Source organism: Topomyia yanbarensis, chromosome 1, assembly GCF_030247195.1.
Source record: "Topomyia yanbarensis strain Yona2022 chromosome 1, ASM3024719v1, whole genome shotgun sequence".
Taxonomy (NCBI): Eukaryota; Metazoa; Arthropoda; class Insecta; order Diptera; family Culicidae; genus Topomyia; species Topomyia yanbarensis.
In genome coordinates, this window is record NC_080670.1 from 154,744,707 (window position 1) to 154,753,696 (window position 8,990).

Genomic DNA, 8,990 nt, shown 5'->3' on the forward strand with positions numbered 1-8,990 from the left:
ATTGTAATGCTCTGTGACTTTGTTAATTCTCAATTTTTTGTCCGAAAATTCGATAGCTACATGGGTCGACCTAATGTATATTACATTATATATCAACAAAAGTATTTACATGAAGAAGAAATTTATTTTTCCATTGTGCACATCGGTAAAGTTCAAGTTTCTGGATTTAAAATATCAGAACGATTTGTAGTGTTTTTTATGAAGACGTAGACAGGTCCTTGCTTGACTGATTTAAACCACAGGAATTAATATCTTCGATAGATAATCCAGCAAAATCCAAGTTAAACGACTCAACTGATTCGATACAGATATCGACACAGATTTTTCGAAGAATAAATACAGATGAAAAGATTTTTAAGGACAAAAATACAGATTTAATTTTGGCAACCCTGCTCCCAGGTCCTTCACGTGACTGACGCGTTCGATTTCTGTTTCTAGAAGACGGTACTTGAAATAGATCGAATCCTTTTTCCGTAAAAACGATATTACCGAGCACTTCTTCAGGTTTACAGGTACACCAGTCAGCAAAGGCTTGAAGCTGCTGTTGGAGAAATCTGTAATCTTCAATTGTACAAATTATGCGAAAAATCTTCAGATTATCCGCGAAGGACAATCGGGGAGTCTGCAGAATTAGATGTACATGATTGAAGTATATCAGAAACATTAACGGTCCCAAGTGGCTCCCTTGAGGTATTCCTGACGTAGAAGTGAATATAGGGCCCTGGCAATCTCCTATGACAACCGCTATCTCTCGGTCTGTGAGGTAAGATCGAAACCACTGCAAAACACTACCATTTATTCCAAATATCTCCATTTTTGCTATTGTGATATCGTGGTTTAGCTTATCAAAAGCGCGGATAAGTCGGTGTAAACGACGTCAGTTTGAGCGCGACGTTCCATACTCCCTGTTATGTAGGATGTTAAGCATAACAGGTTAGATGCAGCTGACCGCCATGTTGATCGTCACTTAGGTACTGCTTGCAGTGAGCCTGAAGAGGTTCCATAATCACCAGCTCGAACAACTTCGAGACAGCGCTCAATGAAGTTATCCCACGGTAATTATCGACGTCTCGCTTATTGCCCTTTTTATGAACTGGGAACATGTTCGCTGATTTCCAGCAAGATGGAAAAATACCTCTAGTAATAGATGCTCTAAAGATCTGAAGAAGCGGAGCAACCAAAACTTCGATGTGCCTTTTCAGTATCGCGGAGGGGAGCCCGTCGGGTCCCGGATTGAAAGATGACTTAAGTCGAGTGGAAGCTCTGGTAATCATCGTTGCATTAAAATCGATAGCTCCCAGAGTGTGACCCACAAGTGGAGCTCTGCTAGCCGCGAGTTCGATTTGCTCAATAGTTAGTGCCTCATCTGTGAATACATTCGCGAATTTTTCCGAGAAAAGGCGTGTCTGCTGCTCCGTTAAATATCATTAGATTTCAGTTAACAGGTCGAAGTGTGGTCACGACACTCAAGGTATTTATTTCATTTAATTTTATTATCTTTGTTCATTTGTTTCATTAATTGTGAAAAAAGTAATGAATGCACAAAGTAATGGTGCAAGTATGTCTTATCTTACTGCTAGGTGAATTAAATAGGTTTTTTCATTTATAATGGCGATATACTGCATAAAATTGAGATAACTAGAGATTTTATTTGTTTTCCATTATAATTTTTCATAATCTCATGAAAAACTATAATGGAAAACATGCCAACAAAAAAGGGATCGTACACGACAGAAGAGATATGTTTGTTTGATAAAGGATTTTTAGTACATTTTTACAAAATTTACTGGCACGATTTCAATGTATTGTACTATCCTTCAATTACTCTTTAAGATGCTTCCAAATTCAGCGCCCCTCACTTTAATCGGACACTGCCTTGGAATGGCCCTGATAAAAACTCCTGAATGCTGCATATCTCCGATCGGAACTCGACGAAAGACGATCTTTTTATTCTTCTTCTGAGTCCACATTATTTTAGGCGCTTTCAAAAGATCAACCCATAGCGTACATTCCTCCTGGCATCACATCATAAAACTATTGTTGGGAGCAAATGGAATCCTGCTCCCTAAATCAACAGTGAAAACGAAATAATACACGTTTTTCAGGATTTTGCACAATGTCAGCCCCGGGAGCGTCACACGAGAAGCTAGCGAGGATAGCCGTGGAACGATAATAATAAAATCCCGCTCGTCCGCCTGCTGCCTGCTCCCTCTGACCCATCTACGGCTTTCGATTCTCTATGCAGTCTTAAATCGAAGCTCGCTGCATTATTGGGATCCCGACGAATCCGCATTCCCTTTTCGTTTTCCACTTCGCATCGACGATTGTGGACCCGTTCACACTCGGTTGATTCATGATCGTCGCACGTTTCGCTAGGTGATCGGCTATTGATCGATTCGAAATTCGAAGGAATAAGAAGCTGGCTATTGTCCTTGGAAGACGTCGGTCGTCCTTTTATTATTATTTATGCTCGTAAGAAAATTAAAGCTACTCCGTGAAGGTACCGAATCCCTCCGAACCGTTGGTTATCTCGGAGTGGAAGTGGAAGGAGAGAAGGAATCTCTGTCGTAAAAGTGCTGCTTCTTTTTCCGTTCCGATCCAAGTTAATGTTCCCAAGAAAACAGAAAGTGATTCCTTGCCGAGGACACTTTGTGCTCACGCTGGCCCTGTTCGTCGACCGGAGAGATCGTTAATTGAAATTCAAGAACGAGAACAACCATCAAGGAGCGAAAAATGTTAATGAATCTGGGGCAAAAAAGAAAAGTACCTACCTTGGTATGAACACGGCAGGGATCCTTTGGAGTGGATTTTTTTTCTTTCTGGTATTTTGAGAGGACTTTCTTATATGAGGCACCTAATCCTATTCCAGACAATGGTGTCACAAAACTGGATGCTCACGATGAATTGTTGCTGAAATATGGAAATCTAATATATATTGTCAGTTTTCCCCGATTGAGGAAAGTATTCAAATTGTTCAGGATATATAGATAAATTTTAAAACTGTCACTTGAATTGTCATCCTTGAGGGTGTTTCTATATCCTGATCTGGATTAAAGGACATATAGAGTGTCACACATTTTGAAGATTTTTTGAAGATGCGAGTTTCATGTGTGAACTAAAATTATGTCGAAATGTGCGTCATTTGAACCAAGCGTTATCACTTCTTATCAAAAATACTAGATACGTCATTGTTGTAATAACTAAATCACGACCACAACCTAACGTTGCGCCTATAATAATTGCCTTAGGTTAAGTGACACATTTGGTGTTAGTTACTAACGTGGAGAATCCGAAACACTAAAAAACCATACTTCATATTAGGTCTTGTGTCCTTATGCACAAAAATTTGGTCTTTTCAAAAATGTTTCCCATTTGAGAATTTTGCACAAACCAAATGTTTAGATTTCACTAGTTCTTATCAGCTTAAAATGTACTCCTATCCTTTTTCTTGCGGGACAACACGCTTGACATGCTCGGGAACGCAAGTTGCTTCCCTGTTTTTTGTAATAGTGTCAATTCGGCGCTAACTTTTAGTCCTGTCATTAAGTTTGTGTCAGATTCTGATGAGACGAAGTTAATACGCAAATTCCTCAACTAATACCTGCTTTATTCATTTTGACTATAGAGGTTTAAAAAATATGACAATTCGCCTCTTTTTCGGATTAGATAAATCTCTAACCCTATGTGCAGCGGTTAAGGTTCCAATGTGAGGTGCATAGAGGACTTTATGCCTGCCCTCGCGTGACTACCCGAACATAAATGTACAGTAACAAAACCATGATTTTCACTGTGACAGTACAGTAATTGTACAATAATTTACAGTAAATTTTAGTGTTATGCTACAATACAAAAACAATAAACTTTAACGTTTTTACAGTAAATTTCAATGTAAAATAGACTTTAACAGTGAAATACTCCATGCATACATACATTTTTTATTGAAAACAGTAAAATTTAATGTGAATGCACTGTATCAGTTTTTTGCTGAACAGTGAAATTTATTGTTACATGAAATTTTATTGTAAATCTACTGTGAGAACTTGGCATCGAACACTGTTGAAACAGTAATAACTATAATATTTATTGTTTTATGATTGTTTGTAGGGTAAATGCTATTGTAAAATTCTATCCCAGTAGTTCGCGAAAAAGGTACTCTCGGAAGATTGTGTTCATGAAAGACTTGATTGTTGATTCGTTTTAGCAAAGTCAGTGAATAATTATTGAATCACTTTAAAGAGAGGCCAAACAAGATTTTTAATAAAACATCAGCTATCAGACGTTAAGCAGAAAAGACGTATGGTTACTCCCGAAGAGGGTATAATCTCTGATGAATCGATTTTTTTTTATTTCAGGTTTGCGTCCGTCAACTTCGTAAAGTATTTTTTATCTCAAAAAATCACCTTAACTATACATTTAGACTACAATGTAATCCTCTTCAGCTTCGTTCCTATTGACCGGCAGTGCTTTTTGCATTGAAGCATTTTTGTGTTCCCGTTGGTTGGACAATGGACATATCCTTCATTATACTAATCATTATGATTGTTATGATTCTCTTTTGAGCGCTGGAAGACCACCTTGTTAAGTTATTGCCTAAGAAGCTAACCGCGTCAGCATTATTGCCGAAATGACACGTTTCGAGAATCAAAAACATTTTTTCAATTAGATAAACAATACCACCACCACCAAAAATCGTTTGATCAGAATCGTCAGTCTGATGGTATCGAAAAGAACTCGCTTTGTCAAAAAGTGTGGAAAAAATGAGACGATTAGAAATTGCTAATAATTACTGCAGAGCTTACAAAACATGAAACAAGTATAGTGGAGTACAACGAATATTGCGATGGGCCTCAATTAGTCGTTACTGAAGGAAACTTTGTTGCAGACTTGATCACAAAGTGGCAAAGAGATCAAAATTAAATCAAAAAGCACCACACTGGACAGCACTCAGGGCACGGCTGGTCAAACGAAACACCTGAGTATTTCCATGGCAAACAAAACTATGATCAATTTTCGACGGCCCTGTGTGTTCGGAACGACCAAAAAACATCTGCCCCTGCTTCATCTCCCTCATTCTTTCACGTTTCATTCGTCACACATCCCGCAGCAGCAGCGAACACGAGCCGAAGAGCTGATGTTGGAAAAATCCTTGTCGCGTTGTTTGCCGTTCGTCCACCGCTTGCCACAGAGCTCAGAGTCGTGTGCCACCGAATGCGCGTGGATCGCTCAAAAAGTGAAAAGAAAATTATGCTACACCTTCTGATCTAAGAATCCAGATATGAATGAATCCCGCTCCGGGTGGGGTTCCCAATGGCTTCGCAAGTTGAAGTCCTTTAATTTGAATTTCCGCTTTCGAAGGGTAGGTACGCGTGCGCCAGAAAAGTCACGTTTCGTCGTTTGTCTCTCGAGGCAACCGGTGCGACGAAACCGTTCGTCCCATTTCCTGGCATGCGCACTAGTTTCCGGGTGGGAAATACCGTTACACCTCTCGGACACTCATCTGATCTAATTGGTACCCTTCATGAGTTTCTGACGTTGCGGAGTTACCTTTGTCAGCGTACAGGCGCTGTCACTTGAAGATCGGGCTTCATGAGCAGGAATGTAATATTGTAGTATTGGTACTACTGGTTTATGCAACCGAAGTTTTTACATAAATAAGTTTTTGCTTTATTGAGCTTGCTATACCTTGAATCACAGGGAATATAGAAAGGGGTCTTTATTTTGCTATTATCTCAAGCCAACGTCTTAAAGGGTTGCAAAACTGATATAACTAGAAAGTGGATATACCTACTTTCTTCCTAGCATAAACAGAAAGGGGGCATTTAATTTTGGTTGATGTAAGTTTTCTGACATTTCGTTAACAATTTTTTTTTCGTGGTTTCTAAGCATGAAGGAGTATTTTGCTCATATAGGGTAGACGATCCTTTATTTATCTTTTTAGTAGCGCGTTTGCGGAAAAGATTGATTACTCTGCTATATATTTAACAACTAATGGTATGCAAGCATAGCTTGCTACATATAAACACTCGACCTACAAAGCTTAAAAACTGAAACTTCGGTACCATTTTCACTAAAAAATGTTTAATAATTGCGACTATATCGCGCACCTGATTCAATCTCAATACTCCTCAAAGATCATCTTCCAGTTCCCCGGCTTGATTAACCCTTTCATGCCCAACTTTTTTCTAGTGCATGTAGGGTTTCAAAACTATTTTTCCTTGAAAATGGTGAGATTAAGAAACACGAAAAGTCTATTTTCATAAAGATAGGTACTTCCCTTGTAGTGTTAGAAGCTGCTTAATTTTTACCTTCCAATGCTCAATACAATTCTCCAAGATTTTTTACAATAGTCTAATTGTATGGAAAACGTAGCCAAATGCAGTCTAAATTGGTAAGTTTTATCAGTTTTCAATATAATTGCACCATAACGAAGATATATGAAAAAATAATTTTCCGTCGTCAACGTAAACTGTTCCTGGCAGCACTGCTCCATCGGAATCTAATCAGACTTATTGCAATAACTTCGCTTCTAGAGCTGATCCTAGTAACTGTTATTACTCAAATGAAAGACAATAGTCACAATCATTAGCCTTACTTGTTTTTGTAAGCAAATCTTGCCTCAATCAAAAGTTATAGCTGTTTAAAAATGTTGTTGTCCACAAACAACATGGGCATGAATGGGTTAATAAGGGTGAAAAAAGAATAAAAAACTCCCAATCATACCCAACTGGAATTTGAATGAGAGTTCAGAATGACTTTCGTCGAAATACCAACTCGAATGAAACAACTGACTCCGACTAGGGATCCGTTGTATCTTTTGAGTCAGATTTCTGGCGGAAACCAGCCAATAATATTCCTACTAACTTCAATGGGATGTGTTGAACTACTATCACACATGTAATTACCATCAGAATAATTCTCGAAAGGGCCTATTACCTATTTAGTTCCGCTGAGTGAAGAAATCAAGCAATTTACTTGGCCTAGATCCAACGCAGCAGACGACGAGGATGGCACAGTAACGCACCTGGGAGCACGCGCGGAAGACATTACACTACCGGCTCCGGATCTCCAAGAAATCCAGGAGGAGATTAGCCGGCTCAAAAATAATAAAGCCGCTGGGGTTGACCAAATACCAAGCGAGCTACTAAAACACGGTGGCGAGCCACTGGCTAAAGCGCTGCAATGGGTGATTACCAAGATTTGGGAGGAGGAGATTTTACCGGAGGAGTGGATGGAAGGTGTCGTGTGTCCTATCTACAAAAAGGGCGACAAGCTGGATTGCTGTAATTACCGAGCAATCACCCTGCTGAACGCCGCCTACAAGGTACTCTCCCAAATACTATGCCGTAGACTATCACCAATTGCGAGAGAGTTCGTGGGGCAGTACCAGGCGGGTTTCATGAGCGAACGATCTACCACGGACCAGGTGTTCGCTCTTCGTCAAGTACTGCAGAAATGCCGCGAGTACAATGTGCCCACACATCATTTGTTCATCGACTTCAAAGCCGCATACGACACTATCGATCGAGATCAGCTATGGCAGATTATGCACGAGTACGGATTCCCGGACAAACTGACGCGATTAGTGAAGGCGACGATGGATCGGGTGATGTGCGTAGTACGTGTCTCAGGGACGCTCTCGAGTCCCTTCGAATCACGCAGAGGGTTACGGCAAGGTGATGGTCTCTCGTATCTGTTATTCAACATCGCGCTGGAAGGTGTAATAAGAAGAGCAGGGATCGACACAGTCCGTTCAGCTACTTGGCTTCGCCGATGACGTTGATATTATTGCACGAAACTTTGAGAAGATGGAGGAAGCCTACATCAGACTAAAAAGAGAAGCCAAGCGTGTCGGACTTGCCATCAACACGTCGAAGACAAAGTACATGATAGGAAGAGGTGCACGAGAAGAGAATGAGAACCGCCCGCTTCGAGTTTGCATTGATGGCGACGAAATCGAGGTGGTTGAGGAGTTCGTGTACTTGGGCTCACTGGTGACCGTCGACAATGATACCAGCAGAGAGATTCGTAGACGCATCGTGGCAGGAAATCGTGCTTACTTTGGCCTCCGCACTTCGGTCGAGCAGAATTCGTCGTCGTACGAAGTTGACCATCTACAAGACGCTGATTAGACCGGTAGTTCTCTACGGGCACGAGACCTGGACCATGCTCGTGGAGGACCAACGCGCACTTGGTGTCTTCGAACGGAAAGTGCTGCGTACCATCTACGGTGGAGTGCAGATGGAAGACGGCACATGGAGACGGCGAATGAACCATGAGTTGCATCAGCTGTTGGGGGAGCCGCCCATCTGTCATACCGCGAAAATCGGACGACTACGGTGGGCCGGGCACGTAGCCAGAATGTCGGACAATAGCCCGGTGAAAACGGTTCTCAATTGCAATCCGACCGGTACAAGAAGACGTGGCGCGCAGCGAGCACGATGGATCGACCAGGTGGAAGACGATTTGCGGACCCTTCGCAGACTGCGTGGCTGGCGACGCGCAGCCATGGACCGAGTGGAATGGAGGAATCTTTTGTATACGGCACAGGCCACTTCGGCCTTAATCTGTTAATAAATAAAAGATCCAACGTATTTAATGTACTAATCGTTTATCCGTCGTTTCGACATTCTCGTGTAATGGTTTACTTTATATATCAATCTTCTCTTCTTTAGGTTTGCTACTACTAAATTATCTTTAAATGATCATAAAGCGAACTGTCGAACTGTTTGGAGAATATACACTCGACGAAACATTACAGATCACATCACTAGTAGTAAAAATAGTAGAAATAAATTCTATTGCAAAAAAATTATTTGTGCTATGAATGTCACGGTTTGTTCGAAAATTTTCTCCAAATTATTTTATCATTTTATTTGATTTTGAATAAAGCAAGACCGCTTTTTCATCGAATAAGATAATACGAAAAACCATCATTTAATACAACACATAAACGGTAGCGACATAGTTTTCGACTAACTTAGAATTAGGGC

General features: G+C 40.7%; 1 long non-coding RNA gene across 1 annotated transcript; it reads right to left on the reverse strand.

The window, feature by feature from the left end:
• Window positions 1-2,464: 2,464 nt before the first annotated feature.
• LOC131678111 (uncharacterized) lies at window positions 2,465-4,979 on the reverse strand. The gene is made up of 3 exons (XR_009303600.1): window positions 4,800-4,979; window positions 2,772-2,910; window positions 2,465-2,666 (listed from the first exon to the last, which is right to left on the reverse strand). It is a non-coding gene; the product is annotated as an uncharacterized LOC131678111 (long non-coding RNA).
• Between the last annotated feature and the right edge of the window lie 4,011 nt (window positions 4,980-8,990).